The sequence below is a fragment of the Apteryx mantelli genome, chromosome 15, assembly GCF_036417845.1.
Source record: "Apteryx mantelli isolate bAptMan1 chromosome 15, bAptMan1.hap1, whole genome shotgun sequence".
Classification (NCBI taxonomy): Eukaryota; Metazoa; Chordata; class Aves; order Apterygiformes; family Apterygidae; genus Apteryx; species Apteryx mantelli.
Window position 1 is genome coordinate 9,740,760 of NC_089992.1, and position 6,000 is coordinate 9,746,759.

General features: G+C 52.6%; 1 long non-coding RNA gene across 2 annotated transcripts in view; it reads left to right on the forward strand.

Moving 5' to 3' along the window:
- LOC106497390 (uncharacterized) overlaps window positions 1-5,506 on the forward strand; it is a 40,587-nt gene extending 35,081 nt beyond the window's left edge. For both annotated transcript variants that reach the window (XR_010885730.1, XR_010885731.1), the window contains one exon: window positions 4,883-5,506. This is a non-coding gene — a long non-coding RNA (uncharacterized lncRNA). The remainder of the gene's footprint in view (window positions 1-4,882) is intronic.
- The last annotated feature ends 494 nt before the right edge of the window (window positions 5,507-6,000 follow it).

Here is a 6,000-nt window from a genome sequence, read left to right on the forward strand (position 1 = left end):
GTCATGGTGGCACAGCACCTGCGCTCGGATGGGAGCTTGCACCTCTGCTAGGCCTTGGCCAGTGCAACAGGGAAATGCCTCTTGGGAAGGGACGTCGGACACCTGTATGGGTGATGAGGTGTTGGTGAAGGGCTGTCTTTCACCTGGACACCAAACACGGAGAGCTTCTGTCCTTCTCCCTTGGTTCTGACTAGGCTGGTGCCCCCTGAAGTCAGGGCTCCCTTCACCCTCCTCCCCTCTTCCCATCCCCCAACGCCTTGCTGTCTCCCTCCCCCTTTCGCTGGAGTGCCTCTCCTCCTGATTTGCATAATTTTCCATTTTCAGTGTCCCCTTTTCTCTTTCTCCTCTCCATATGGTGCATCCCCCTCTCTGCCTGGCGCAGGAGCCTTCCTTAACAAGCTCAGCAAAGCCCTCTCTCTCAGGGGCTGCACATGAAAGATGCTCTGTAAAAACAGAGGCCGAGAAGGAGCCCTCCCCCTCTCCCCATTGATTTATAAGGGGCCGGGATGTGGGAACATTTCTGGGTCGTTCTTTGGAGTTGTCGGGTATTTGCTGCCGTGTGCAATGCCTGTTTTCTCCAGCCATTCAGCGCAGACCCCTAAGGCCAGCTCTTCCTGTGTCTTTGATCTGCAATGCAGAAAGAGCGGCTGGCCAGGGCAAGTTTGTGCATCTCTTACCCAGCCTGGCCCCCTCCTTTCTGCCGACAGAGGGATGCCCTGTCCATGCCATACGGGAGGGAGACCATGCCCTGTCTGCTGCTGCCTGTCTTCTCCCATGCCAGAGCTCGGTCAGGGACCCCATGGCCGTGCTCATCGAGTGAGGACAGCGCTCCACAGCACAGCCTCAGCCGGCGGCAGGATGCCCCAGCCAAGCAGCACTCAGCGGTCTGGCTGCTGGTGGCTGCTTTCAGCCTGGCAAAGGAGAGTGGGCTTTGCCAGCTCCCCACCATGTCCATGGCACTCTTAGGAGCTTCATTGCCCACTAGGTCCAAGGTGCCGGGTGCTGGAGAAGCAGGAGGTCATGGGCTTTCTTCTCCCACCAGAAATCGGCTTACGCATAGGGTCTCAGCACATCTACCTCACCACCACCTCTCTCCAGCTAACATAAAGCCCAGCACCTCTGCAGGGGACATTCAGCCGGCTAGCACCATGCCAGCTGAGACACCCACCCGTGGACCCAGCTGGAGGGCTCGCAACGCCTGCCCAGCATTTGATGGGTTAACCCAATCTTCAGCTAATTTCTCCGAGCAGCTCCCCTCCTCCTCGGCACTTCTGTATGCAGCAGGCAGGGCCTCAGTGCAGGTTCCTGCACTGAGCTGTTGCCAGGGGAGTAGTTAGGCAAGTCTGAGCTATGCAGGGAAAAGGCCCGGGCTGTCAAAGTGTCTGAGATGAACCATAGCCTGGTCCCCCTGCAGCTGGGCCCAAGCATGCATCAGCCCTTGTTCGGAGCCTGGGAATGGCAAAGCCCAGGGAGGTTCAAGGGCAAACTTGCTATTCATTAGTCAGGGGTCCTTGACGTTCCCACTCTCTGTCTCCCTTCTTCTTCTCTTTTCTGTCCCTCTTTTGACAGATTCCTGGGTGCTTTTGGGGAAAACTCCCCTCCTCCTCCTCGCCCCAGCAAAAGCCCTCCACATAAACTTCCCCAGAAGACAAGGCAGGAAGACAACAATGACGGCAGGGCTGCGATTCAAATGAGAGCAGTCAGACGGGCCGGATCCCTTGGGTGTCTTTTTTCCCCGGCATCTCCTCTTGCCAGTCCTAGGGTCTCCCTGCATTGCCATGTGCTTGTCTCCAGGAGAGAGATGATGCATTCATTTCCCTCGCAGTTCGGATCGCTGATGTTTTATTATCTTGATGCTTGCAGGAAATTGTAACTTGAGATAAGAAAATGTCAGCTGCGTTTTCCTCTCACGTAGCCCAAAGTGCAGAGAAGTTCCTTCTTAGGAAATGTAAATGCTTGCCCAGGTGCATTCATGCCCAGGACAAGTGAGAGATGGAGGTAGCCTCGAGAGGCCATGCACACGCGTACATCTCATGCAGGAGATAAAACATGCTGTGTAGGCGTAACGCAGAGCCTCCCTCCCACCTCACCGAACAGAATATTTCATAGCTCTTAGAAGCCGAAGCTCCCTTGTAATTATCCAAAGCAAACAGCACGTGTTATTAGTTTAAAATGATTTTTCCCTCCCCAGGCCCCTGGAGCAGAATGGAGGTGTAATTGTGCTAAGGAGTTAGCAGGGGAGAGCACAGCTTTTGGTCACATTCAAGTTGGAGGTCTTGAGCCAGGGAGGCAGTATGAAAGGCTTGTATTTGCATAAGCAGCGTGCATCTGTACAGAAAGAAAGATATCAGGGGCTTGCAAAATTCAATCAAGGCTAGAAGGGGGGAAAAAAGGGGGAGGAAGGAAGAGAGGGCAAGAAAAATGACAGTGAAAAAGGTTTTTCTAAGTAACACCCTGGCGAGATTAAATTGTCCAGAAAGTTTCTCCATGTGAGTCTGCGGAGCAGAGGCAGGGTGAGGTGAGGGGAGGAGCAGAGTCCCTCCCTCCACGAGGCATGAATAGGGGATTGGCAAGGGAAAGGAATCTGATTAAGCGGAAAGTCCTGCACCGATCTGTGATTATTTTTGGTTTTGCGCCCTTCCCACCGCTGCCCAGAATAGTCGCAGCAGCACCGTAGCAGGGGCAGCCTGTGGAGCAGAGGGGGCATTTGTCAGAGGTTTAAACCTTTGTGGCATGGTGAGCTGGCTTCATAACAGCATCGGCAGGTACAGGCACAAGTCTCGGGCTCTGGCCTGCAGCTTGGGCATGGAGTGAACTGCAATCGCAATTATTTTTTTAAAAGGGAGGGATTAAAAAACAAACAAACAAACAAACAGACAAACAAGCTACTTTCCAGGCTACTTTCAGTATCCAGGGCCCTGGGGAGAGAAGGGAAGGGAAGGCAGTGTTGGTTTGGGATCAGGGTCCTGGTGGAGCCGTGTATTTCCCATCACTGGATGGCAGCAGTCCCAGGCCACAAGGGACTGTATACGATGGAGGTTCTTTGGTGTTTTCTTTAAAAAGCTAGACCAAGGCACATGGTACTAAACTTTGGCTATGGAGAAAGCATTTGCAGTAGGTTTGGGCTTTTGTCAAGCTTGCTGCAAGAGGCAGCTCCAAATCGGTTGGGCTGGTCCAACCCTTTCTGCCTCCAGTTATATACTAAATACTGGAAGGTGCAAACTTCTCAGGCAGGCAAATGGGACCATTTCCAGGTGGATTAATGTCTCATACCAGTCAGTGTCCTCTCTGTCTGCACAAGAGATGAGTTTCCCTGCAGGCAGTAACAAGCTCAGCCTGCGCAGGCAGCAGGCAGGGAGCAATCCATGTGCAGGGGACGGGCCTCGTTCCCACCACCAAGACCCAGCACCTACATTGAGGGTGCATGCAGAGGCCCCCAGTGAGACCACAGGCCTCAAGGGCATTTGGGGTGGCTGCTAATGCCACATCAGATAATGCAGTGCTTCCTGTTGACTTCCCTGGTTCTTGCAGCCCAAATCTATGTTGGGACTCCCTAAACCAGCTTGGTGGGCCTGTCCCGTCGCCACCCTAATGCCCATGTCCCATCACCACCCTAATGCCCAGAGTCAGGCTGTGGGCCTGTCCCCAGAATGAATGCACATGGCATGGATTTAGCGTCTGCCTCTGTAAGTTTTAGGCTTGTTTCAAAGTTTGTGAAAAGGGTTCTTCCATGGATTTCCATCAAGTGCTTTATGAATATTGCTATAAAGGGGTTATGGGAAGATCCATTTTGAGACAGAGAGAAAATACCCATGAATACTGCAGCCTGGACCCCAGAGCATAGAGTATTTGCACAGTTCAAAGAGTTATGGTGGTTCATCCAGTCACAGCCCAGAAACATCACTGTGCGACCTGCAGCTGATCACATGCCAGCTACTCCCAGGGTGGCTCATTAGAGAGCCACACAGATTTATCTCTTAAAATGGGCTTGCAAACATTTTATAAAATTTGCAGTATTTTATAAAATTACAGTTTGGTGCGATAAAGAAGAATAAATTAGCCAACTGATGGTTCCTTTTGCACTCAGGATCCCGGTGTATTCAGGAATTAGTTATACTAGTCCTTACTCCTTCCAGCACAGCAGGTTATAAGCAAAGTAAAGAGAGGATGACAGAGAAACAGAACAGGGTTTGAAGGCCATGCCAGGGATCTTGTGCTTGCCATGGGGAAAATGCAAAGGAAATGGAGGGGGGGGGGGAAAGAAAACAGGAAAGTGGGGGGAGAACCTGTTACAACGTGTAAGATGTGTGGGGTGAAAACAAGGAAGAGAGACAAGGAGAGCTGAGTAGACTAGATGGCACTTGCACTGAGTGTAACTGCTTTGGATCCGACTCTGTGGCTCAGTATCACTTTCTGCAGACAGACAAGGGCGTTGAGGGCAGGGAAAGTTAACATGAAGATTAAAACATCAGAGGGCTGCTCCTTTAGTGGCTCTGACATGCAGAGTAATCCCATGCCCCAAAGCCTACGGAGGAAGGACAAGCAGCAGCCCCTCCCCTGGCTGGCTGTGCGCGGGGCAGGGAGAGGTGGGATTTACTGGGGAGGGAAAGTGAGGGGAGGCTCGGACGGGGCCAGGGAAGCTCAGCGTTTCGGTGGCACTGGGGCACCATCCATCGTGAAGGGGCTTCGTGGCATGGAGCTTCCGGGCTGCGCTGGAGGGCTGAGTGGTGAGGAGCAAGTCTGCTGGTGGAAGGGAAAGGGGGGTCCATCCATGACATGAGTTGTTCTGTACTCAGCTGAGCACTGGTGTGGTTCTAGGTTCTAAACATGACCATTTCCCTGCTGGAGATCATAACCACTGCATTTTTTGTTTCCTTCCTAGATCCCAGTGAGAGGAGAAGGGACCTTTCAAGTCTTTGAGTTCCTCGTCACTGTTGGTTACCACCTGCCTGGATTTGCTGTCTGTCATCTCCAAGCTTCTCCAGGAGGGTCCAACCTGCTTCTCCGATGGCCCCAGAGAAGAGGTGGCTTTTGCTCATGAACACAGAGAGTTTCTGCATGGCTTCAAATCCCATCGGTCCACCCTTGGGGAGGGAGCCAGGGAAACAGGAAAAAATCCCACGTAACTCCTTTATGTTGTGCCTGTCTTCGATGCCCTGAATACCCCTGGGCAGGATTGTCCTGTTTGGGCAGAGAGATCTAAGCAAGCCACTGTCTCAACTGGCAAAATACTGTGTGCAAGAAGGTTAGAGGGAGCAGGAGTATTGTTTTGTAGCACCAGGGAACATGCAGGTTGGGCTTTGATCATGGAGAGCAGCCACCCTGGTTGGGGGGGGGGGGTAAAGTCTGCAGGACTGCACATCTCTCTGGGCTGGACAGCCCTGCTGCTCTTTTATTGCACTTGTCTCTATTCCTGTAAGAGAAATGCACTGGCTGTAATTCCCTTCCATTAAAATCAACCCCCACCCAATGCACTGTTGAAAATAAACACTCTGTTTTACAAAAATGAGCCGTGTGATTTGGTGCAGTCTTGGGATGGAGGAGGTAGTGGGCACTGGTTTCAGAATAAACTCAGACACCCGCAGACAAATCATCTGGAAACTGGGAGCAGCCAAGACCCAAGTGCCCGGGCTGCGCCATGCCCCACATAGCAGCAGGCAGGCGTGTTTCTCCGAAGGCCCGAGCGAATCCCTCGCTGCTAAATGATCTTTATTTGGTCTGAAGCCTGTCTAGGAAGTAGCTGTTAAACCCAATGCAAACAGGCCCCGTGAAAGAATATAATGAATATGTCTCTATAATGATTTGGAGCCCTTCTGCCTGCAGGCGGGGGTTCCCCATTGTGCCCGGCTCCAGGCGTGCTCTCGCCAGCATGCGAGAGGCGACCGCTTTCCCAGCTGAAACCCTAAAAAGCAAACAATGGGTCAAGGCCCGCATTGTGCGCGCCCAGGCAGGCAGAAGGAGCGCAGCCCAGCATGGCCAAGTTCAAGGCCGGGCAGGGGG